Source organism: Uloborus diversus, chromosome 7 (genome assembly GCF_026930045.1).
Source record: "Uloborus diversus isolate 005 chromosome 7, Udiv.v.3.1, whole genome shotgun sequence".
Lineage (NCBI taxonomy): Eukaryota > Metazoa > Arthropoda > Arachnida > Araneae > Uloboridae > Uloborus > Uloborus diversus.
In genome coordinates, this window is record NC_072737.1 from 169,961,948 (window position 1) to 169,988,836 (window position 26,889).

Consider the following 26,889-nt stretch of genomic DNA (forward strand, 5'->3'; position numbering starts at 1 on the left):
TATTCAAGCACTGAAGAAAATTGAAAAAAACCTAACTATCTCTCTACTTAAAACCAACATGTATGAACAAATTAATTAAAGACTTTTCTCGGTCTCGTTTTTTTCTATCCTCTAATTTTGCTATACTTTCTTAGATTGAAGTTACTTCATTTGACTGGATGAGAGAAAAAATTAAACGAGAGAAATTTAACAGAAGTGCTTTGGAATGATCAATAACGCTAAGATGTATTATTTCAGATTCGGGTTCAAAATACGATTCTATATTAGTCTCTATAAAAAAGCCTCATAAATAAACTAGGGTTTGTAGGTACTTTTACATAGACAATAGTTATTAATTAAATTATAAACAATTTTTTTTTTTAATTTCCATTTTGTTTCTCCTTGGCAATAATCTACATTACTCATTTTACGTTAAGTTATGTCTTCGCCAATTTAATTTCCTTCAACTTAGTCACACTAAGCGCCAAGGTTATTTTACTTTTCTTCAGGTTAAGAACTGCCATTATCTAAAACCATACTATGCATATAGTGTGGCTCTTATAAGTTGTTGTTTCACTTTGTTAATCTTTACTGCATTTTTACTTCCTTTTACAAAAAAGGAAGTATTGTATTCGCAAAAACATTTTCACTCAAAATTTGGCCTTAATTTCCATTTTGCTCACCCCCGAATTAATGTTGAGTTTTTTTTTTCAACCCGACTACACGTGCCTAAGAAGGCATAAACACCCGAAACATCCATTTTAACATTCCCCGAGTTAATTACAACAACTTTTCTCGTGACTTCCGTATGTACGTATGTATGTATGTGCGGATATGCGTATGTATGTCGCATAACTCAAGAACGGTATGTTCTAGAAAGTTGAAATTTGGTACGTAGACTTCTAGTGGGGTCTAGTTGTGCGCCTCCCCTTTTGGTTGCATTTGGGTGTTTCTAAAGGGGTCTTTTGCCCCTTTTTGGGGGAAATCATTGTTAATTTCGATGTATACTCAAGTGGTGTTATAATTTGGCGGAAACTTGGCGATATATCGCCAGTCTTTTGGTCGCCAAGTCTTGTCGCCAACTTGGCGGCAAATTTGCCTATTTTTTTTTAAAATCTGGTTTTAATTTAACCACTGGTGGTGATATTTAGAGAGTAAACTATTGAATCACATTAAAATTGCCAATAATGGGAAAATTACATTAAAATTGGAGTAAAAAGAAGTCATGTGTTGCACACATCAGCTCGTTTTTATTGGAAAGGTGATGGGCGCTGAAGGTTAACTTTCTTAGTAGTTTTGCGAAAGTATTCCAATTACCCGTCCCTTTTTCACTGAACTCCCCAAAAAGAAGTAAACACTATCAAGGTCCAATTTTACTAATCAAAGCCCCATTATACTTTCAGGGTTACACGGCTTCATTATACAAACCTTGTTGCTGTGCTAATTAATTAGCAAATGCAGTTTACGCCATTGTTTTGCCACTTCAGTTAAATAATTTCTTTTTATAAAATTTAGTTTATGTATCGCGTTAGTAGTAATCATACTTGAAAAAGGAATAATCGTTTTCCTTTTCTTTACGCGCTGAAAAAATCGAATAAGAGTCCTAATTTTCCCGGTACCTCTTAATTACTTCTAACGACCAGCAAATGTAAACTTTATTTTTAGATCATCAATCCTGAATACTAAGCAAGCGCTTGTACAGACATTACTTGGTGACAAGTAATGCTTCAACTGCAAATAACGAAGTTCGAAAACGAAAAGTTGCTTATAACAAAGGTATTCTTTACTAATAATAAAGATGAAAGTCTCTCTGTTTGGATATCTCTCTGTCCGGATCTCTCTCTCTCTCTCTGGATCTCTGTGACGCGCATAGCGCCTAGATCGTTCTGCCGATTTTCGAGAAATTTGGCACAGAATTAGTTTGTAACCTGGGGGTGTACACCTCGAAACGATTTTTCGAAAATTCGATTTTGTGTTTTTTTTCTATTCCAATTTTAAGAATATTTTCCCGAACAAAATTATCAAAAGATGGACGAATAAATTACAAAGTCATCATAACGTGGAACCGTAACATGGGCAAGCCAATTGGCGAGAAAATCATCATACATTATTTGTAATGTACAGGCGAACCAAAAGACCTTTTAATTTTCTGCTACGGGCAAAGCCGTGCGGGGGTCACTAGTTGTTAATAAAGCCTTTTTTTAAGGTTAAAATTATTGAAAATTTCAACTTTTTTTTTCTATCAGGACTCTTTTTTTATATCAGTATTTTGTACATTTTCAATAATTCCCCAGATTACCCCACGGAGCAGCAGTTATATTGTCATTCGCGTCGTCCCTCTTGTTCTAGTTATCTTCAGCAGTCCCTAATAAGGAGAATAACATGATTGCACAGACATCCACCAAACACTTGAGATTTGAGCGAAAGGGGAAGGGTTGGTGCTGTGGGGAATTTCTGCATCATTTTTGGCTGTAACTGCTAAACACCAAAATTGATCTGTGACTTGTTATTGAGCCTATGAGTCCAAAAGTAATATCTTTTTTTTTATTTTAATTTTTTAAATCACGTCAAGCTTTTAAGCTGCATAGGGAGAAAAGCAATCAATTCACAAACTGTAGGGGATTAAAAAATATATATAAGGAAAGAACAAAGATTTTAGAAGAAAACAAACTACAGTTTTGAAATGAGCATACCAATGTTCGGTAAAACCGATCACAAATCGAAACTCAGTAGAAATTGTGTAACAAATTGTTAACCAATGTTAGGCCTTTTACACTAGAGGTGGTTAGTTGAATCAAGAAAAAATTGTCTGTCAGCTAGTTGACTGGCGTTTTTCGTTGTTTTCACACGCGACAATTTAGTTGAATGAACTCTTCTTCTAAAAAGATGAATTTATTCGAGCAGTTGCTCCACAGCGCTGTTAAAACTGAGTCGAGTCTACTAGTTTGCTCGTGTGTCGAGCGGATGGTTTGCAATGTCCCGATGTGTCGAATCAACTAAAATGTTGACTCAACTCATTGGTGTGAAAATGGTAGCGGCACGTGTGCCGGATGAGTTGACTGTTGTGTGAGGGTGAAGAATGCCGGGCGATTCCTCCACTTTTCATCCTGATCACCAGGTCCGACGAGAGGCCATGTTCGCTTACTACCAAACGGTACGAACTTGAGGGTCCCAGATCCGGACGAAATTCTGGATTTTGGTTAATTCCCACTAGATATGAACCCAGGTAATGCGGTTTGACTGCATAGCCCCTAGTTCGGCTACAGTGCTGGTCCAAAGTTTTTATTTGAGTCCAGAAAAGCAGTGTTTCTTTCCTTTAAAATTTAACTTTTTTTTTACACTTTTCTTGTAATTGCATTGCAGTATGAGCCAATTAAATGCATTCACAACAGAGAATAAATCTCCCCCCCCCTCTTTTGTACTGACAAGAGACGTCGAATATCTTGAATGAGTACATATTGTCCCAAAGTTCCAAATTCAAATGAAAACGCCATTGCAATTCTCTGGAACCCTGCAAATCTGTGTGGTTCAGACGGCAAAAACTTGCGAGTCACGAAACTGAATAAATTTCTGTATTTAATTGGTTAATTCGTACTAGATATGAGGCTAGGTAAAATAGTTTGAGTGCATAGGCTTTAGTTAGGCACCAAGGAGGGTCTAAATTTGCTTGTTTGGCTCCGGAGCAGCAATAGCGTTTTCTTTGGGATTTGGAACTTTGACACAATATTTTTTCTCTTAACATCTGTGGCGTCTCTTGTTAGCACAGCATAGGGGCGTTGAAATTTGTTCGATACGGTGAATGCATTTAGTTGAGCAATACTGCAATGCAATATCAAGAAAAGAGTGAAAAAAGGTTTAGTTCAAAGGAAAACCATTGCTCTTCTGGAGCTAAACTAGAAACTTTGGACCCCCATTACGATTGAATTAGGGCCTATGCAGTCAAACCGCTTTACCCGGGATCATATCTAGTGGAAATTAACCTAAATCAAGAATTTCGTCCAGATCCGTGACCCTCAAGTTCGTGCCGTTTGGTAGTTAGTTGAAAACTAGGAGTCCGGGCCTTGGGGGGGGGGGGAGCGGGGGAGCGGTGGCCCTGAAGCAAATAAAAAGAACGAAAGAAAAGAAGGAACGAAAAGGAAAGGAAGAAATAAAATTGGGGGGGGGGGGGGGGGAGTCTCTCCGAATAAGAGAGAATGTAAAGATTAAGTAAAATTTACTCTTTTGGTATTTACTGTTGTGGCACTTAAAATAGAGTTAATTGTTTTTCTAGTGAGCAGTTTTGATTTTTTCTCCCCTTTTTTCTTCTCCCCCCCCCCCCTTTTTCTTCTTTCCCCCTTTTCTTTTCTTTTTTTTCCTTCTCTTTTTTTTGAGGGGGGGGGGGAAATACCGGAGGGGCCCGACGACACAACTGACAAGGGGCCCGCCTTGGCTCTCTGCGGCCCTGCGGATAACCGCCCGTTCGAAAGTTGATTCAACTGAGTTGCCCCATGTGACGGAGTCCTTATCTGCACAGAATTCGCTTATCCGCGGTTGATGCATTACCCTATTCCGCGTGTAAATTGTCTCAATGCACGAAAGAGTTGGAAATCCTGAATTTGAAATTAGTTATATAATTCGAGTTGCCTGCCACACCTATTCACTAGGAAGAGAGACCAAGAAGTCAATTGAGTGCAACCTCGTGGCAATTAATTAACAAAACTGGATATTCCCGCGGAGGTTCGAGCACTTGAAGAGTCAAAAAGTCTATCTAAATGCATATGAAGCTCCCCTTTCCTCAATTATTTTAGGAAAGGACCGCGTGGGGTGAAGTTGATACATCTTCGATTCTGTTAATTGAAAATTTCGTTCGTCAAAATGTCACAGGAAATAATCACAAAACTTGCGGTCAATAGACTCATATTTAAAAAAAATGAAACTGTATTTCAAGCTTTTAGTTTGCTTTAAACGGTTAATCTTATTTAAAAAAAAATATAACAGATTTAATTTCTTCGCTAGCGAAAGAAAAACTTTTTTTAGGGACTACGTTTATGTCATGATTTGAATGACTTTGCTTTTGCAAAGAACAAAAACCTATATTTGCCTGAATATTTTTTTGCCTTACGAAACTAGGATTTAGAATCTAAAAAATTTCTTTCTTTAAATGCACAATTTTGCCTCGCAGTATTGTTTTTACATCAAAATACTCACAAAACATTATTATTTTTTTCGTTGCTATTTTTTGAGCAGGGCAAGGACTTGCTTTCGTCATGAAAATATTGATTGAAAACGGAGTCGTGAGTACTATAAGGTAACTGCTGAGGTAATAAATTTTGATGGCCTGAAATGACATATCGTCGCCTCAGAGCAACAGTAAGTATCTAATCCCAGGAGTAACAGTAAGATATCCTACTGTTGCTTTTAGGCGACGACATACTGTCATAGCCAGTTAAAATAATCGCTTAAACATCTATAAGTTTCATTACTCTCGGGGATCTGGTATTTAAAAATGTGAATTGAACTTAAATGTTTGTACTTTGTTAGACATAATGGTTAAAATGAATGTTTGTTTCCGTGAGTGTGATAATTTAACATTCACAGCTTCGTTATGGATAAACTAAAATTCTTTTTTAAAAAAATTGAATTTTTTTCTGACAAATCAAAGTTTTTGCCTCAATGGTTTGGAGGCAAGTTTTAAAACAACGTTCTTTTTAATTTTTTACGTACATTTTCTCATTTCAAATTTCTATGACGTATAGTTGATTACTCAGTGTTATTAGAAGTAAAATTTTTCATTCTTTTTAAGCTCTTTTATTTACACTAAATCTCATACAAAAAGACTACTAATAAATAGCAGTATTTTAATAGTTATGCTATCATAAAAGAAGTAACCATCGAAAAATATTTTACCCGTGTAATAAGAAATATTCGAAATTTTAATTTTTAAGAAAATGACACTTGAAGATTATACTAGTTTAAAGCTGGCAAATGAAAATTCAAAATATATAAAGAAATTCTTACAAATCATCTTTGGCAGAATAAACTGAAAATTTAAGTATAATTTAAAGAACAGTCGTGCATAGTTACCGTATCTAAGCCATTTAAAGTTAAATAACACTCCAAATGTGTCCAAAAAGAAAAATAATTAAAGAAAAAGACAAGTAGAAAGATTATCTAATCTTAAGGAATAAAAAAAAAAAGAATAGAAGAAATAAATAAAAAATAAACGCCGTTTTTCATGTGTAATAAAAAACAGACGATAATACTTATTTTTTTCCAAAGACATAATTTTTACAACCTAGAAATTAGCTTAATTCTGAACGGTGTGCGTTTAGGTAATATAAAAAGGATGAGAATCAACCAAACACCGCGAAGCGATCGAAGATCCACTCGTCACACACATCAATGGCTCACCTGACAGCTATTTACCAACCAAAAGTGAATAAAACTAACGCTGAGTCACTGATAAAGTAAAATCAATACACAATTCAGACTGATCAAATTAAATAAATAAATAAATAAATATGACAGAGGAAAGAAAACACGTAATAGTCATATTATGAAAGAACTAGCTGCGTTGCCCGGCTTTGCCCGGTCTATTTTGAAAACAAAAATTGTGTCAAGTGACGTATATTCAACAATCAGGCATAAATAAAAGAAAAAAAAATCATCATGCAAAATTTCAACTCCAAACAATGATGACTGATATTAAAGTACTTTTAAGAAATTAAAATAAAATGAGAAAGATGGATTTAAAAAGCGTAACTATGGAAACACAAAATAAAATAAGTTTCAGAATTGAAAATGAGAAAGATAGAGACAATGGATTCAAAAAGCGTTACCGTGGAAACGCAAAATAAAATGGTCAAAAACTTGAATAGAGAGCAGATTTTTGAACTTCATTTAATTCGCTTGTAACTTTTTTTCTAATGGAGATAGAGAATTAAACTTCCGACCATAGGTCGAGTTAGATCTGGAGTAAAAAAGGTAGCTCTTTTCAATGGTGTCAAAACGAAAACTGTAGGACAACTCATTCACTTTTTATTGATAAATTTAATGAAGAAAGTAGTGCCTAAATTTCAGCTAAGCCTAAACAAATTCGAGCTAAAAACGTAAATAACTCCCGCCGCAATTAAGTTAGAGTGTTGGAACAAATTGCGTAGAACGCGGAAAAGTCTTCCCTTTCCAACGATATATAATATTACTAATTGCGAGTAATTTTTAACCCCCATATTCGGGAATTTATGTGAAAATTGGGCCTAAATTGGAATAAAAAAAGAACTATTCATCGATTTTTTTTCGAACTGGTCTGCAAACCTTCTCAGGACTTAAAGGAACAAATTGTGAAAATTTCAGCGAAATCGGCCGGGTAGTTCTCGAGTTTTGCGAGTTCAAACACACAGACGCTTTTTGGACATTTCATTTTATACTATGTAGAGATGATAGGTCCTTTTTAGTTCATTTACATCAATGTATGTGATCAATCTGTGTGATTTCTGTCTTTTTTTTATTTTTAATAATTCATTTTAAATCCTTCAAATGATTTACGGCGTGAGAATAATAAATGTTTAATACCTAACATTTGAAAGTTTGTTTAATCAGCATAATTTAAAAAACGTGAAAATAAATACTGAGATTTGTAAAACATTATTTACATTATGTATGTAAAGAGAGTAAAACGCTTCACGAGTTTACATTAATCTACTCTAATAAACAACCAATATTCAAAGCTATTTATTTAACATAGAAAACATATCACACATTTTTAAAGAAATATGATTCATCATTTTTATATCGCACTAAACTTTATAAATGACAATAATCGCACTTAAGTGGCGGTTATTGCGAAAGGTAAATTTTATCTCTCGTTTTCTCGATACTATTGTCTGCACAACGATGGAATAAAATAAATCATTAATCCATAACCACGCCATTTTCATTGATTATTTCTTTTGTATAGACAATCACAATTCCTATGGCTTACCCTTAACCGTGATCACGAAACCTGGAATCACGCAATGATTAAGACGTTGCAGGAAGAAAAGTTGCTTGGTAATGAATCATAACGACTTTTCCTCTTACATGAGAGTTCAATTTTTCATAACTTCGGGGATAGCGTAAAAGCCGAATAATCTGTAATTTAGATTGTGGTTTTTATGTAGTATGAAGATTTAAGTTAGATATTTCTGGGAATCGCAAATAAAGTTGTCAAAAAACTATTAAGTGCAAAATTCTCAACCATGAAATAATGAGCACAAAATTCGAATGTTAGTCACAGAAGTTAGAACATTTTAATCGTACGTTTTCAGAGCTTTATTTAAAACTGTATTCAACTTCCTGTATTTATAAGTTGTATAAATGTATTTTGTTTACTTTAAAGTAATAAATTTAAGACATTTTTAGTCTTCAAAAATATTCCCTGTAAATCACAAGCGTAAACAATAGAGTGGTTCAAAAAAATCATTTTTTTTTTAAATTTCGGAATCGCGTTACCCCTCAAAAGTTGTAGTTTGGTATCCTCAATTGGGGGGGGGGGGATTTCTAAGTTGACATTTTCAGTTCGCGCATGACGCTGAAAGTTTGAAAAAATGTTAAAAGTTGAAATTTTCAAAAAGTAATAACATTATCTTTTTTTTTTGTATTGTTTCATAATGCAACAGACATAAATTGTCAGTATATATACTAGCGTATTTTGAACCTAATTTTTTTTTAATGGCTTTTACATAAGATTCTTCGCTTGCGCATACGCCTTATGTTATGCAAAAATCTCCTGAAATTTGAAGCCAAATTTAAAGCGTTTGCGCATACGCCTTAAGTTGGGCAAAAATCTCCTGAAATTTGGAGCCAAATTTAAAGCGTTTGCGAGAACTATGAGTTAATTAAGTCTTCAATCATGTAAAAAATAATTAATTAACCCCGTTTTGGAGATTGAAACCATGCATAAATTAAAAGTATTTATTTAATCCCTATGTTTACCTTGACAATGCCACTCCGTCGTATCTCGCATGCCATCATGCAAGCAGCGTTCTCTCTTGTTTTATTTATGAGTTTTGGTGTTAATTATGAGTTAAGTCCTCAATCATGTAAAAAAAATTGAAGACTTAATCAACTCTCTTTTGAGATTAAACCCATGTATAAATTAAGACTATTTATTTAATCCCTATGTTTACCTTGACAATGCCATTCCGTCGCATGCCATCAAACCAGGAGCGTTCTCTCGCGTGTTATTTATGAGTTATGACATTCGACGTACCTCTATGCAGGGTCATAAATAACGGGGACATTGTCGGAGGAAGACTTCTTCTGTAGGACGCGACAGTGCGGTTTTTTTGTGAAAAAAGCCATTTTTGCCAGAAACGGCTTACACGAGACACGCATTGTTGTTGATATGTTTAGCTGAATGCTCTGACATTTCGGGATGGAATAACTTTTTTTGCTGAAGGTAAGCTTTTTTTTTCACTTCTCTGTGCTTCTTGGTTTTCCTGGTAGTTGTCAACAGAGCTTAATTTTTAACTGAAAGAGTGTAGGGGTCCTTTGGTCTTCAAAAATAATTTTCCCATGTAAAGAGTCGGAAATTCACCTAAAATGTTAAAATTCACAAAACTGCAAAGACATGCAAAGCTCCTGTAAGCTCCCATGTGAACTACACCCTTGTTATAAGGGAATAATATTCCACTACCTTTCCAGAAGTTCTTCTTTTTTATTGAATTTTATAACTCCTTAGATATTTTTTATTCTCTTTTACTCACCCTTTATTACCTCAGTATTCTTTGTTAAAACATTGCTTGAAACAGCAAAAATACGAAATTCAATTTACTTTTTTTTTTTGGGGGGGGGGGGGGGGAGCAAAGCAGATAGCGTTTTTGTTTCATGAATTAAATGACATACTTTTTTCATCATATTTCAGCGACGTAAAGAAAGCTTTTTCTCTGTTAGGGTATGGGGTAAAACTTATGATGTTGGAGTAAAACTTTAATTTCTTTTAAAAATAAATCTTTGAATAAAATATTTTCAATAATTACAACTAATTGATCTGCTACTCCCCTCCCGTCCTATATTTCTTTTCTTATTCCCATAATATTTTTCTATTTTCTAGTCTGAAATTAAGAAATTCTTCAAAATGCTACTAATCCTAGTCTGCTCCCCTCCCACCCCTCCCCCGCCAAAAGCATTACGGAACATCTCAACTTTCGTTTCCAGACCTTCAATTTCTCAAAATTAAAAGGGAAAGCCCCCAAATACCTAACAACATCGTTTGGAACTGCGTTCAAAAATTACCTTAAGTTACGTTTTTGGAGCTTCAATTTCGAAAGATCGCCGGCCCTAATGTTACCAAATATGGTCTTACAATCGCGTTTTTTTAGACTTCAATTTCAAAAAATATTCGGGGAAGTTCCTCCGAACCGCTTTCATTTAATATTACAAAAATTAGATTTTTTAAACATGACTTAAGAAAAATTTAAGTGGAATAGCCTCTGAACTTCTCCTTCCAATATCAGAGTATTGTTTAAGTTTTTAGGACTTAAATTTTGAAAAAAATTCCAGGGGAGAGCTCCACAATCCCCTTCTCGTAAAAATCTTCATAAGTTGTGTACAATCGCGTTTTTGGATGCTGAATTTCGAAAAATTGGAGGGGAGCGAAGAGAGAGAGAGAGAGAGAGATTGACTTCTATTCATTTTTCAAAAATTTCCGCGGAGCCTCTCGTACTTTCCCCCCCCATAGCAGGGGCGTAGCTAGACCCGACTTTCGGGGGGGGGGGTTCTTCTTTTACACACACACACACATATATATATATATATATATATATATATATATATATATATACATTTTTTTAGTATTAAAGAAATGAGAGGGAGGTGTATCTTACATATACTTTGGAAAGGGGTGACCCTATTCCGATACTTGTGTCAAACAAAACAAAAGCAAGGAATTTTTTATTTTTTTAATGTTGTGGAAAATTCAACTTTTTTTTTCTTTTTCCTTTAATTTAAAGTGAAATTTTCTAGCATTCTCTTGTCAAAACCTGTCTTTCCAAATCAAGGGGAAGTCAAATATCTGATGAGCGTGTTCCGTTCATTTCAGTGTGACTGCTTAATTTAGAGGCTGACACACATCTACAAAAGCTGGCATCCCTGAAAGCTAATAGATACTTCCATTTCTGCCTGTAAATTGGATGTTTGACTTTCAATCTCATCGGTGGTCAGATTTTAAAGGCTATTTTTACTAACTTGGTTTTGCACTAAAAGTATGAAATAAAATAAAAAAAGACTTCTTGAATTATAACCCACAAAAAATAAAATTGCTTTTCATATCGTTATATTTATATGTTGCTTTTTATGTATTTACATTTATGCTAAATCTAAAGCAGTTAAAAAAATTTGAGTAAAAAAAGTTAGGGAAGAAATATAGGCGGTAGAAAGTTATTCGCTCAAATGCATACCATCTGTTCTCCTCTCAAGTCTTTATTTTTAATTTTATTAGCCGCTTTAGAATTTACATAAATACCTATTTGAGAGTGCAACAGCAATTTTCGGGTATTATAAACAGAAGTCTTTTTTTTTTTTTTTTTTCTACTTTTTAATCCGAACCAAGCTAATAGAAATAATCTAGATTCATCTCGTTTTTAAACATTTTATTCATGTAATGCTATGCAGTTTTTCTTTTGAATTAAAATAAAATTACCTTCAAAAGGGTTCGATGGGACTGATGTTGCTTTGCAGACTGTACTTCATTTTCTTCAGACGACGTTAACTTTCTCTTTATAGAGCAATCCTTTTCGTCATTTTAATTTTTTTTTTTTTTTGGTTGAAAAAAGCTTGTTATCGGTCTTGCTCGCTTCATTATGCAACAACTTTCACTTAGAATGTACTATTTTAAACAGACTGTACGTTTCCAAAAGAAAACGCAGTAAATACCTATGACACACACGAGATCAGACCAACAAAAACCTCTATCGTCTCGAATTCCGGTTAAGCTATCATTTTCGGATTCAAAGCAAAATGATCTTTAAAGCAGCAAACAAAAACATTTTCTTCAACTCAGAAACAGAGGAATTGTCTTCAAGAGCTGAGGAGGCAGTGGAAAAAAGGGAGAAATGCGTTCCACGAATAGGCTTTCCAGGAAGATTAACCAAAGGACAGTCGTTTCGCGCACTTTCTTGGAAGAAGAGTAAAGGGGTGAAATTCACAGGTTTGAAATGTTAAGATGAACATTTCAATTTCATGTTTAAAGATCATTCAAGTTAAAAACCATTTCGCTCTGTTATCCGGATTAGTACTGTTCTTTGGTAGCTCTCTTTCTTAAAATTGTGATTCCTTAGAAAACCGAAATGATAGGAGTGAAAAGAAAGTATAAGTTTTTTTCAAGTGATGAAAAAAGGAAAATTGTAGAATACTGACCAGGTTAGATTTGCTGCAATTGCTAACCTCAAGAGCATAAATAATGAATCCAAAAAAAAAAAAAAAATCAGGGACCAAAAAGCAATAAAAGACTTCTTCTTGAAAAAGATATGCTTAAAGTTTCTTTTACTGTCAAAATGATTCCTTAAACTCTCAATAAAGCACTAAATAATGTAATAATAGAATAAATACCTAACAAAACTAATAAAGAGGAATTTTAATCAAGAGCCCACGTTGTCTTTAGTATCGATTTCAAATTTTCACCATCATATTTCAAATTTCTATAAAAAGTCTCTTAAAGCCCCCGTATTTCAAAACGTCTTTATCTCGATTTTTTTCTTTAATGTGAAATTCGAAATATACAGATTCGACTGTATGCAATATTCCCACTGCGCGGCTCATAAAATTAAACATATTTAACAATTTGCAGAATCAATGACAAACAAAGGCTGCATATACGTGGATTTAACAAATCAATCTCATTTCTAAAGCGAAGTGTCAACTTTCACTCAATTATCAAAAAATTGTCGCAGCAGAGGAAGGCGTCTTTATGATTGAGGGTCACACATGGAGCAGATTTTCAATGGCATTGGGGAGGGGGGGAGCGAAATGAATTTTTGACCTTTGTTACTCAGGAAAAAGTCATTTTGATTTTTTTTCTTTTTCTTCTTTTTTTTCTTTCTCTTCCCTCTTTTTCTCTTTTTTTTTTTTTTGAGACTAACGTTTCGGGGGGGGGGGGTTTGTCCCCAAACCCCCCCCCCCCCTTAGCTACGCCCCTGCCCCATAGCACCGCCACAGACCGTCTAAAATGCGTTTTTAAAACTACAAGCTTCAAAAATTTTCCGGGGAGAAACCCCGGACCCCTCTTTTTAAAAGAGATTTTTTTTCACTGTGCCCCCCTAAAACTATTTTCCAGTTGCACCACTGCTCCCGTTGTCATGTTTTGACAGGCATATAAAAGTTATATCAATTATTCATCACTTGAAGATTAGATAGATATTCAAAGTGTTGTTAACTTGATATGTAAAAAAACATTTTCTTTTTCCGAAACGCATTATTAGAACATCAGAAGAGCTACTGAACTCAAAATAATTTCGAGGTACGAAGTATGTATAAAAGCATACACCATATTCCAAATTTAAGCATTCACTCAGTATTTTTAGAATAAACTAAATGCCAAACGTATTCTTTTCCATTTTATATTTGTCTACAAAACCTTACTCCAGGTGTTTACTATATTTTTCATAGTGGCATAAGGGCGCTCAGAAACATTTGCACGACGGCGCCGATCGACGGTTTGTGTACTCGCTTAAAGCGAGTTATTATTCACAACTCTGCTTACTAATAATATCGTTTTGCTGTAGCAATTTCACTGAAAGTTTTTCTTTTGAATTTTCGTGGTGACATTGTTTTTGGGAACCTCCATCCAGTAGGAAAAAGATAAAAGGAGATGCCCTGACAGAGGCAATGTTAATCCACTTCAATAATAAAGTCAGTGGGTGCTATCTCGTAAATTATCTATTCGATTTGTGTAGCGTTATGTTTCAGTTGGCACGGTTCTAAAGCGATTATCTGTTGAAGAAATCTATCTCGAGAATATAATATTTTCGATGAGTAATTATTTATCCATGCAAAAATCTAAATTACTCAAGATTAGGCTTGCCAGATTTTTGAAATGTTCAACCGGGACACCGACCCCCCCCCCCCCCCAAGCATCGAAAATATTCAAATGGGTACACTGCCCTGGCTGGTTTTTAGGTTGTTTTACAGGGCAGTTCATTCTTAACGCTATGAATAAATGATTACTAATTATGAACCTAAAACAAGGGTACTTAGAAATGACGAAAGCAAATAAATTTCTATTGTTTTAATGTTTACAAGTTATTTTTGTTGGAAGAAACACTTTAAATGAGAAATAAAAAGTTAAGCAACATTTATATATATACTTTTTATTAGCTTGAATTTTTTAAAGAAAGTCATTTTTGTATGAGTATATTTACTCATCCTTAATATACTAATAAGAATCTCTAAATACTCTTACTGTAAAAATCTTTACAAACTAGTCCGATATCAATTTTTACACATCAATGTTCAAATGAAAAAGTAATAATCCTATATATTCCTTCTCAGTTAATTATTAAAGATATATATATATATATATATATATATATATATATATATATATATATATATATATATATATATATATATATATATATATATATATATATATATATATATATATATATATATATATATATATATATATATATTTGGTCATCTATAACCAAATTTATCTGTTCCTGGACTCGAAGTAAACCGGCCGGGACACCGGAATTTTGTCTGTAAACCAGGACTGTCCGGGTCAAACCGGGACATCTGGCAAGCCTACTCAAGATCAGTCCTCCTGTAATCCGTGGTGAACTCGAAAACTCAAATGCTGCATTTGTTTTCATCGTAGGTTTCGGCTACGGCTACACTGTACCTAAAAATGACAAAAATTAATATTGATTATCATTATTATTATTATTATTATTATTATTATTGTTATTATTATTATTTTGTTCCCCATATGGTTAAAAATCTTGTGTATAAATTTTAGATCTAAGATCCTGTTAGTTTCTGAGATGTATAAAGTTTCTTATGCTTTCCGAGCAAAAATATTTGTCAACTGAAAGTGCGTGGAGAGTATCGATATTTTAAATAAGAAAAAATCTATTCTGTCACATTCAAAATGCTGTTTCAATGCGTTGTATAAGTTGGAAAATACGGTATTACAATACTAGAACTTTACAAGCATTATTAGTGTTTGTTTCACACCAATGCCATCTTTAAATACGTCTTGTATGTGTGTACAACAAAATTAGTACAGATACAGGTCAGACATATGTTTTTCTTTTTTATTTAAAAAAATCAAGAATAATATTTTAAAAATTTTCTTGTTTTTCAAAGTTTAACAAAAAAATAATAAATAAATAAATAAATAAAATTTAGTAAAAATTAGCATGAATATAGGTCAGACGTATATAGATGTTTTTTGTTTAAAAAAATCAAGGTTAAAGTTTTAAAAATTTTCTTGTTTTTCAAAGTTTCAAAATTTAACTACAAATTTTTTTTTTTAATTCCGAAAAGTGTTAGATTTTTAAATCAATGCTAATTTTTAGTTCTGAGAATTCAAAAAAAAAAAAAAAATCTTTCCGATTTTGAAAATAAATAAATAAATAAATAAAAATTAATAGTTTTATAAAGTTTTGAAAAAAAAAAAACCTTCAAAAAACCATTTGTTTTTAATTTTAAAATAATGGCTTGACAAACTATGAATGACTTATTTTTAAGAATCCATTGAAAATTATAACTTGAAAACAATCCATTAATTACTTTTAATTTACATGTTTTTTTTTTTTTTTTTTTGGAGCAATGACAAAATGCTTAGTTATCTCATTTGACCGTTTTTGATGTTCTTACGATTTTTCAGATATTACCCTGACGACTTGATCAAGTCTAGCTCGTTGTTTTTGTTATTTATTTAGTGAGAACAATTTTCGTCGTCATGGTAACAACTCGTCGGCGTTCGTTCAAGGCAGATTTCATCTTGAAAAAAAAAAGGTTTTTTGGGGGACAAAATCACGTTTTTTCCGGGAAAAACACCTACATATCGTCATTTCAGAGCAACAGTAGGATATCTTACTGTTATTCTTGGGATTAGATGTCTTACTGTTGCTCCGAGGCGACGATATATCGATGAAATTAATAGCAAAACTTAATCTAAATACAAAATTTCCAGATTACTAATTCCCATCATTAAGGAATGATATGAAATAAAAATACCATGACGGTATCCGCTGTATGTATAACCTTATGATCATCTTGTTTATATCTTCATTACCGCATCCTAATTATAATAAAAATTTTTTTTATTAATATGCCTCGTATTGTCTAATCAATCCCAAGTCATTATATGACTGGCGTGAATTTCATCCCCGGTTCCTTTCAATTCCACTTGTAGAAACAAGAAACCCGACGAGAAGGGCCTTATCGCTATTCGTAAGTGTAATAAAAATTACAGTAAAATCCATCCAATACGGATACTAATGGGACATTTTTTTTTGTCCGCAATAGAGAGGTGTTCGCAGGATAGGGGTTTAATAATGTTATTTGCATTGGAACTAGGGAATTAAAAATTGTCCGCATAAAAAGGGTGTCTACCTTTGAAAGGTGTCTGTTAGGAGGAGTTTTATTGTACTTGAACTCAAGACGTGAAAATTCAAATGTGAATGGCGTGGGCTGAATGCTGGATTAAAAAAAAAAAAAAATTTTTTTTGAAAAATGGCATTAAAACTAGTAACTTGTAATAAAATTTTCCTCTCGCGAATAAGCATTGGAGCTACGTTCAACTCAACTAGAGTAAATAGAACTTCAAGCAATATTTCCCTTACTTTTTCTGGTCTCGTTTTCAAATCGTATTCTGGATAAAGAAATCAGTGATTATTTTTGAAGCTCAGCCATTCTTTGAGTCCAGTGATCCGGCGCCAAGCCGAGATTTAGCGATGCGTTTGACGGAACAAGGCGAGTACTGAGCTATTTTCGCCGTTTCTTAACGGTGCCGGATTTTTATGTCATCTTGATGACGTCTTGAAAAACCCCTTCAGGTATTTATTGGTTGTATGAAAATGCGTTTGATGGGATAAAGATGTAACTTTCATACTAAAACCACTGTTTGGCTCCGGTGTCGTGATCCAGCAAGATGTTGGAGCAGATGAGGCGAAAAGTAATTTCGTCTCATAATTTTGTAATTTTGAGTAATTAGTAATTTTGACGTAAAAGTAATTACAGCCTTATCGGAGGAGCTAGATAAGGGAGAACGGAACATTTTAGAACATTTTCTTACTTTTTGGTCTGTAACTAAAATAGTTAAGATTCACCCACTTAGACTTAATATTGTAGTTAGAACATGTTAGAACATTTTTTACTTTTTGATGTGTAAGCTTGCATTGTAGTTAGAACATGTTAGATTTTTTTACTTTTTGGTCTGTATCTTAAATAGTTAAATATATTGGTTCACCCACTTAGGCTTATATTGTAGTTAGGACATGTTAGAGCATTTTTTACTTTTTAGTCTGTAACTTAAATAATTAAAGATATTGATTCACCCACTTAGGTTTATATTGTAGTTAGACATATTAGAACGTTTTTTACTTTTTGATCTGTAAGCTTGCATTGTAGTTAGAACATGTTAGATTTTTTACTTTTTGGTCTGAGAACATGTAAGAACATTTTTTACTTTTTTATCTGTAAGCTTGCATTGTAGTTAGAACATGTTAGATTTTTTACTTTTTGGTCTGTATCTTAAATAGTTAAAGATATTGGTTCACCCACTTAGGTTTATATTGTAGTTAGGACATGTTAAAGCATTTTTTTTACTTTTTGGTCTGTAACTTAAATAGTTAAAGATATTGATTCACCCACTTAGGTTTATATTGTAGTTAGAACATATTAGAACATTTTTTACTTTTTGATCTGTAAGCTTGCATTGTAGTTAGAACAAGTTAGATTTTTTACTTTTTGGTCTGTACCTTAAAGGGTTAAAGATATTGGTTCACCCACTTAGGCTTATATTGCAGTTAGGACATGTTTGAACATTTTTTACTTTTTGGTCTGTAACTTAAATAGTTAAAGATATTGATTTAACCACTTAGGTTTATATTGTAGTTAGAACATATTAGAACATTTTTTACTTTTTGATCTGTAAGCTTGCATTGTAGTTAGAACATGTTAGATTTTTTACTTTTTGGTCTGTACCTTAAATAGTTAAAAGATATTGGTTCACCCACTTAGGCTTATATTGTAGCTAGGACATGTTACAGCATTTTTTACTTTTTAGTCTATAACTAAAATCGTTGAAGATATTGATTCACGCACTTAGGCTTATATTGCAATTAGGACATGTTTGAACATTTTTTACTTTTTGGTCTGTAACTTAAATAGTTAAAGATATTGATTTAACCACTTAGGTTTATATTGTAGTTAGAACATATTAGAACATTTTTTACTTTTTGATCTGTAAGCTTGCATTGTAGTTAGAACATGTTAGATTTTTTACTTTTTGGTCAGTACCTTAAATAGTTAAAAGATATTGGTTCACCCACTTAGGCTTATATTGTAGCTAGGACATGTTACAGCATTTTTTACTTTTTGGTCTGCAACTTAAATAGCTAAAGATATTGGTTTACCCACTTAGGCTTAATTGTAGTTGCAAATGTCAGCCAAAATTTTAAATAAAGTATCGTTTTTTAAAAAAACATGTGCAGGAATATAATGAATGTTAATGTATGTAACAGTCGATAAACTGTTCCAACATGTGATATGGCGAGACATGTTGGGACTGTGCATGGAGTAAGTTAAAACTAGTGATTGCAATACCGAACCGAAAATGCAATACCGGTACTCGGTATTTTTTAAAACGTGATTCCCGGAAGACCGCTATTAATACCGGTATTCGATATTTTTTATAACGTGATCCCCGGAAGACCGCTTTTAATACCGGTATTCGGTATTTTTTAAAACGTGATTCCCGGAAGACCACTATTAATACCGGTACTCGGTATTTTTTAAAACGTGATTCCCGGAAGACCGCTATTAATACCGGTATTCGGTATTTTTTAAAACGTGATCCCCGGAAGACCGCTATTAATACCGGTATTCGGTATTTTTTAAAACGTGATTCCCGGAAGACCGCTATTAATACCGGTATTCGGTATTTTTTAAAACGTGATCCCCGGGAGACCGCTATTATTACCGGTATTCGGTATTTTTTAAAACGTGATTCCCTGAAGACCGCTATTAATACTGGTATTCGGTATTTTTTAAAACGTGATCCCCGGAAGACCGCTATTAATACCGGTATTAGAAATTTCTCCAAAAAGGAGCAAAAATCTGTTGTTTCGTTGTCAGTGCAAAAAGTGAATTACTAATTATGAAGATTTATTGCGAACAGATATAAAATGAGAAACAACTGTTGTAATAAACAAATCAATAAACAGTAAAAAAAAAAACAATGCATCTGTTGAATCCTCAGAAGCCTGAAACTCATTTGAATGCACAAATTCCCTGCGGTTGAAAATACTTTTTCTGAATTCACGTTGGTCGGTATACTGTTAATAATGCTCGATACACCTCCTCTAATTCACTCGGGAATCCTTCATCTTCTAATAATTTGGTCTTTAGCGCACTGGTTTTTGATACATCATTTTGTGTGTGCATGTGTGTGTACGCGTTTCTTTTGTTTGTAAAATGTGTTTTCCTTTTTTTAAATTTTTTTCAATAGCTAATCGTTATTAATATTCGAGAGACGATTCTTTCCCAAAATGTGCATCATCTTCAACAATTTCCTCTTAATCAGGATAGGTTTGTGTTTTCTTTTTATTAACCCTGGTTTGAAATTTATGATGAACTTAGCTAATTTTGATCTCGCTATTTTCTTTTATTAGCTTTCTTTTTAAAATTCTTTATTATTAGGCAAATATCTAACAATATTTTCCATGTCGCTTTTCACTTTCTCTATGCAAATTTTCAGGTAACTAATAAATATTATGTCGTCAAGTGCACTGCTAAATAGCGGGACAGGACGCACACAAATACCGGAGACAAATATTTAAATAATGAATAATAATAAAACGAGCTGATGTGTGCATCACATGACTTCCTTTTACTCCAGTTTTAATGTCATTTCCCCATTACTGGCCTTTTTAATGTGATTCAATAGTTTACTTTCTAAATATCACCAACAGTTACCAAATTGAAACGGATTTTTAAAAAAAATCACCAAATTTGTCGCCAAGTTGGTGACAAGACTGGCGCTATATCGCCAAGTGTCCGCCAAATTATAACACCACTTGAGTTTGCATCAAAATTAACAATGATTTCCCTCCAAAAAGGGGAAAAGACCCCTTTAGAAACGCCTGAATGCTACCAAAAGGGGAGGTGCACAACTAGACCCCACTAGGAGTCTACGTACCGAATTTCAACTTTCTAGGACTAACCGTTCTTGAGTTATGCGACATACATCCGTACATACAGACGTCACGAGAAAATTGGTTGTAATTAACTCGGGAATTGTCATTATGGATATTTCGCGTGTCTATACGTTCTTAGGCACTTAACCACGTGTGATCGAGTCGGGAAAAAAAAAAAAAAAAAAAAAAAAAAAATCAATATTCATTCGGGGTTGAGTAAAATGGAAATTAAGGTCGATTTTTGAGTGAAAATTTTTTCGCGAATACAATACTTCCTTTTTTGTAAAATGAAGCAAAAAGGTTTCCGTAAACTTTATAAACAATCACAAACATTAGAAATTGTTGTAGAGTCTACAGTTAAAGTACACAATCTACCTTATCATTCGCTTTAAAACTGTCAAAAGTTCGCACATGCTTGTTTATTCACTACACAAAGCCATCAGCTCCAATAATGCCTTTTCCAACCTTACTTACCAACGTAAATTAGTGAAGCAATTTAAGGATTAACAGCACTTGCTTGTGTGAGCTTCAATCTCTATGTCTAGAATAAAATCTTTTGCGAAACGGGCCCGCGTTAATCACCACCCTTTCCTCTCGTTCGAAAGAAAAAAAAATCTGCCCTTTGTGTCGAAACCCTGAAGCATATCAAGCATGTGTCACCGAACCTGAAATTTTTGTCTCTACGCTTCGCCTCCGATGGAAAAATTCGACCATGTGTGGAAATGGTGTTAAGCTCTGTGTTGTTGAAAAAACAACCAGAAAAACATACATGGGACACATGTAATTAACATATAGATCACATAAGAGTGGTTTAGGGGAGGAGAAATTTGCACAGGGGAAACCGTTATTTTTTTCTTCCCTTTTTTCCTTTTTTCTTCATTTTTGTGGAGTGATGTGGTAAAAAATATTGATTTTATTATATCCAATGAATCCACCTGCAACCAAAAGATGAAAAAAGAAGTGACGGGGGCGTTTGCACAGGAAGATAGGTGTAGGGGACAATGTTGTACCTTGGGACACAACTAATTTCTAAAAATCTATTTTTAGCAGCCATGTTTTTTTTAATCTCTAATAGTAACCTTCACCACTAAATGGTGCCGTTGTAAAAATCAGCATCAAATGAGTAAAATTGACGATTTTGTGGGAGAAAGTAAATTTTATGACTCCAAAGTATATATTTTCGAGTAATCACGATTGCTTATTGTTCTCATTTGACTGTTTTGAATTCCTATCATTTTATTTTCCCACCAGCACCCTCTGTCAGCACCACCGTCGCGTCGGCCGGCCTCACGATGCTGCTCCTCTTGCGAAAACCGTCTCCAGGTTACGTCCATATCCTTCACACACACACACACATACACAGACACATACACACTCAAACAAATACACACGCATACTTACAGACACCTACACATACACACACAACTACCCACACACTCATGCCTGCACACAGCTCATGCCTGCACACAGACACAAACACATTGGCCTACACACAAATACACATTCCCCCCACACACAAACACTCATACACACAACTACCCACACATTCATACCTGCACACAGACAGAAACACACATGCCTACATACACATACCCCTACACACAAACACACATACCGCACACACGCCTACATATACACACACTCGTGATTGCGAAAAACATAATTTGAATTCAAGAGGTCAAAATTCAAATTAATTTTCTTCGTTTTTATTTAATTTTCTTTGTATTTGAAACTAATGTACTGAATTTTATTTTGTTATAAAAGAGAAATAATTTAACTATTCTGGTTATGAGAAAATAATGATAGTGCGTGAAGATTGACCACCATTTTAGATTTTCTTAAACCACGTGGTATTGTACCTTGGGACAGCGAAACATATTGCACCTTAGGACACCTTCCAAGGTACAGCATATGGCAGGTTCTTATTAAGTTATGTTTAGGAACATGGAACAATGTTCTAATTTTATGTAGTCTTTTAAACACCTTTTATGTTAGGTAATAATTCATAATTCGTTATTCAGTTCATTTAAATGAAAAAAATACCTTTTTTTGTTCTTTGGGGCAAAATTATTTCAAGTATGTGACTGTTTCCTGAATCATGAGGACTTTCCCATAGTACAACAGGATGTGTCCCAAGGTACAATAGGATGTTGCACCTTGGGACAGCTTGGAACTCTTACTTTAAATTGCTGGCAATATTTTATTTTCAAACTGTCTGAATTAAAAGAAATACATATTGCATAGAAATATCTTGGGGTATTTTATTGTGACTTTTAGATTTTAAATTTTATTCAAATAATTGACGTCAAAAATTAAAATATGAAAATTTTCTTAAGGTACAACACTTTCCTGTTGTGAAAATGCCTAAAATGAACTAGTATAACATTCAAAGAGGAACATATTTACTGATATGAAATTTTATTATTTTTAAAATGAAATCTTTTTAGTTGAAAAACAACCGTAGAACACATCTAATCTGAACTGACGAGAGACTTTGTCAGACTTGTCGGAAGTTCCTATAAGGCTGATATCGGTGTGGAGAAATCGGCGCAGATCCTGACTTTCTTTCTCTGCCCCTCCCCCCCCCCCTTTGTGTGTGTGAGTAAGTAACTTTGATAAAAACCGATTTTATTACATTCGAATAAATTCAATAACTAGCAAAAAAGGTGTGTCTTAAAAATACCTGAAATGAGCAAGTGTACACTTAAAAAAAATGCTTTAAAAAGGTAAATTTCTGGCAAAATTCCTTTAATGAATTTTTTTTTAATTGAAAAAGAACCATAAAAACAGACATGGACACATGTTAGTAATATTGGGCTCAGATACGACTCATTTAGGTGTAGAGAAATCTAAGCAGGAGAACCAACGTTTTCTTTATTTTTGCAGTAATGGTACCCGCACGGCTTTGCCCGTAGTTGAAAATTAAAAAGTCATTCGGTTCGCCTGTATATTTACAAATAATGGATAACGATTTTGTCGCCAATTCGATATGTTCATTCGCTCTCCCATTCCACGTCATGATAATTTCGTAATTTACTCGTCCATCTTATGATAATTTTGCTCCGGAAAATGTTTTTAAAATTGAAATAGAAAAGGAACAAAATCGAATTTTTGAAAAATCGCTTCGAAGTGCACACTCCCATGCTACAAACTAACTTTGTGCCAAATTTCATGAAAATCGGCCGAACGGTCTAGACGCTATGCGCGTCACAGACATCCTACAGACATCCAGACAGAGAGACTTTGAGCTTTAGTATTAGTAACTAGTGATACCCGCACGGCTTTGCCCGTAATAGAAAAATCATAAGGTCTTTTGGTTCGCCTGTATATTTACAAATAATGTATGGTGAATTTTCTCGCCAGTTGGCTTGTACCCATCTTACGGGTTCCACGTTATGATAATTTCGTATCTCGCCAATTGGCTTGTGCCCATGTTACGGTTCCACGTTATGATAATTTCGTAATTTACTCTTCCATATTATGATATTTTTTTTTCTTAAAATTGGAATAGAAAAAGAACCACATCGAATTTTCGAAAAATCGCTTCGAGGTGCACACCCCCATGCTACATACTAACTTTGTGCCAAATTTCATGAAAATCGGCCGAACGGTTTAGGCGCTATGCGCGTCACAGACATCCAGACATCCAGACATCCTCCGGACAGAGAGACTTTCAGCTTTATTATTAGTAAGTAAAGAAGATGTATCTAGTACTACCTAAGAAAAGAGAGAGGGGGGGGGATAAATCACGGGGGAAAAAAAAGCTTAAATGGAAACAGGAGAAAAAGTTGTAATTCATGGAAAAGATGTTCTGAATAATTACCTGAAAATGAACTAAAATCAAATTTTATAACTTTTTATGAAATGTTTTTAACTGCAAAACAAAGTTAAACATACATAGGATAGACGTAATTTCCATTGGTGGCATACGAGACTGCTATAGGTGTGGAGAACTCTGCACAGACAGAACAGCGATTTTTCTTTTTGTGTGTGTGTGTGGTGTCAACCGATTTTATTACATCCGTATGAGTCAACCCGGTATTTAAAAAAAAAAATAAACAAAATAAAATAAAAAGGAGGGAAAAGGAAGAGTGAAAAGAAGGGGAAAAAATAGAAAAGGAAATGTTAGCAGAGGTAAAAAAGGGTGTGCTGTGAAAACGCCTGAATAAAACATTTATAAAGGAGAAAAATCAGTTTTGACATTTTGCTTTAAGCTTAGTGTTTTTAATGTCAAATAAATAGCAGCCCTGCAGAAACAATGGTCGCGACTCAGTGCTGAGTCTTATTTGAATCGCGGTACTAGAATGATCTACTTAATTTTATCTTCAATGTGATGTTACGCAAGATGCTTTATTCTCTACTAGTGGTACCCGCACGGCTTTGCCCGTAATAGAAAAATTAAAAGGTCTTTTGGTTCGCCTGTATATTTACAAATAATGTATGGTGAATTTTCTCGCCAGTTGGCTTGTACCCATGTTACGGTTCCACGTTATCATAATTTCGTAATTTACTCGTCCATCTTATGATAATTTTTATTCTTAAAATTGGAATAGAAAAAGAACCACACCGAATTTTCGAAAAATCGCTTCAAGGTGCACACGCTCATGGTACAAACTAATTCTGTGCCAAATTTCATGAAAATCGGCCGAACGGTCTAGGCGTATTGCGCGTCACAGATATCCTGACAGACAGACAGAGATCCGAACAGAGAGAGATCCTGACAGACACAGAGACTTTCAGCTTTATTATTAGTAAAGATAAAGAAAATTGTTACTATTTATCATAACGATGCGGGGGAGGGGGGATTTGGAGAGATGTAAAACTAGACCCCATTTGTTCTTAAATTTCGTAAATTTTTGTTAGCATATGAAATGAAATTACTTTCGAAAAAGTTTTGGTACTAAAACTTAATAAGTGAGTACTTTTTTTTTTTCTTTCAAAGGCGTTATGATTTGGCACGTTAATCCTCCTTCTTAAACAACATGTGCTGTACATTTGAATGGTATGTGAAGTAAAGTACAGGGTGTAAAATAAAATAAAATTCTTCAAAACGTTAGTTTTTTTTTCGGGGAAAAAAATGAGTGGGTTAGGGTTGCAATGGGTCGTTTAGGCTGGGATTTAAAAAAATATTGTCTCAATGCTTAATTTTCGAAATCCATTTAATACACAGAAAATATTTTGCTTATAACTTAACCTTTTTCTAAAATAGCTTTCAGCGGTGCCCTTATCCACCCATCTATTACAATTTTTGAATAATGTAGTAGAAAATAATGCCTATGTTATTGAAGAAAGGATTTTTCATGTAAAGAGGAGGACATGCCCCATTATATGCTCTAAGAGAATATAGGTACAGTAATTAATACATTGGGGAACTATTTTTGAAGGCTGACTAAATTATTGGGCTGATTACTGCATTTGGTTACCGATTATATAAAACATGAATTATTTTTTTGTTATGAAAAGTATTGATAAAATGTTTTGATAATCGCTTTGCTATTGCTATAGAAGAACTGAAGGTTAAGTTGTCAAAACAATTTCCTTTTTTTATTTGCAATGATAGTGAAACCTGTGTATAACGATACTGTCTATAACAATATTTTTTTTGACCCCAGCAAAATGTCAGCATGAATAATCAAACTGTCTATAACGATAACCTGTCTATTACAATATTGTTTTTCGGGCTCAACAGTATCGTTGTAGACAGGTTTTACATAGTTTAAGAAAGTTATAATATAACAGCATTTAATAAAAAAATAATATAAGATAGTTTAATATAAAAATATACTAAACTATTTTATTTTTAAACTAGTGGCACCTGCACGGCTTTGCCCGTTATAGAAAAATTAAAAGGTCTTTTGGTTCGCTTGTATATTTACAAATAATGTATGGTGAATTTTCTCGCCAATTGGCTTGTGCCCATGTTACGGTTCCACGTTATCATAATTTCGTAATTTACTCGTCCATCTTATGATAATTTTGTTCTTAAAATTGGAATAGAAAAAGAACCACATCGAATTTTCGAAAAATCGCTTAGAGGTGCACACCCCCATGCTACAAACTAACTTAGTGCCAAATTTCATGAAAATCGGCAGAACGGTCTAGGCGCTATACGCGTCACAGAGATCATGACAGAGAGAGATTCTGACAGACAGAGAGACATTCAGCTTTATTATTAGTAAAGAAAAGAAAAATAGGTTTTAAAATGGCAAATTTCAACACATTAAGAACTATCATTTCAGAAAAAGGACAATTTTTTGCAACTTTGATTTCAAGATTCGCAAAGTAAATCATATGCGAATTTTCTTCCAAAAAAAAAAAAAAAAAAAGGCTTAACTAGTAATTGTTTCTGCTTGGGTTGATTTGTACCATTCTTTTGTTACACTTCACCTTTTCACTAAATTTAACACTGACCTCGATTTCTGATCGATTTTTGTGTTGGCAAATCGGCTATATAACGGTTGTTTTATTTTTGCAATAATGTTCTTGAATATGAGCCCTTAGAAAAAACTTCCCCAATTACTAC

The 26,889-nt window shown here is 33.7% G+C and overlaps 1 protein-coding gene across 2 annotated transcripts in view; it reads left to right on the plus strand.

Annotated features, from left to right (window-relative positions):
* LOC129225931 (uncharacterized) overlaps positions 1-26,889 on the plus strand; it is a 114,592-nt gene that overhangs the window by 16,034 nt on the left and 71,669 nt on the right. Inside the window, exon 1 of one of the 2 annotated variants that reach the window (XM_054860473.1) lies at positions 9,290-9,397. The exons of the other annotated variant lie outside the window; for it this stretch is intronic. The gene's annotated coding sequence lies outside the window, so the exon portion shown is untranslated. Of the gene's footprint in view, positions 1-9,289; positions 9,398-26,889 lie in introns of those variants that run through there. 2 annotated transcript variants of the gene reach the window in all.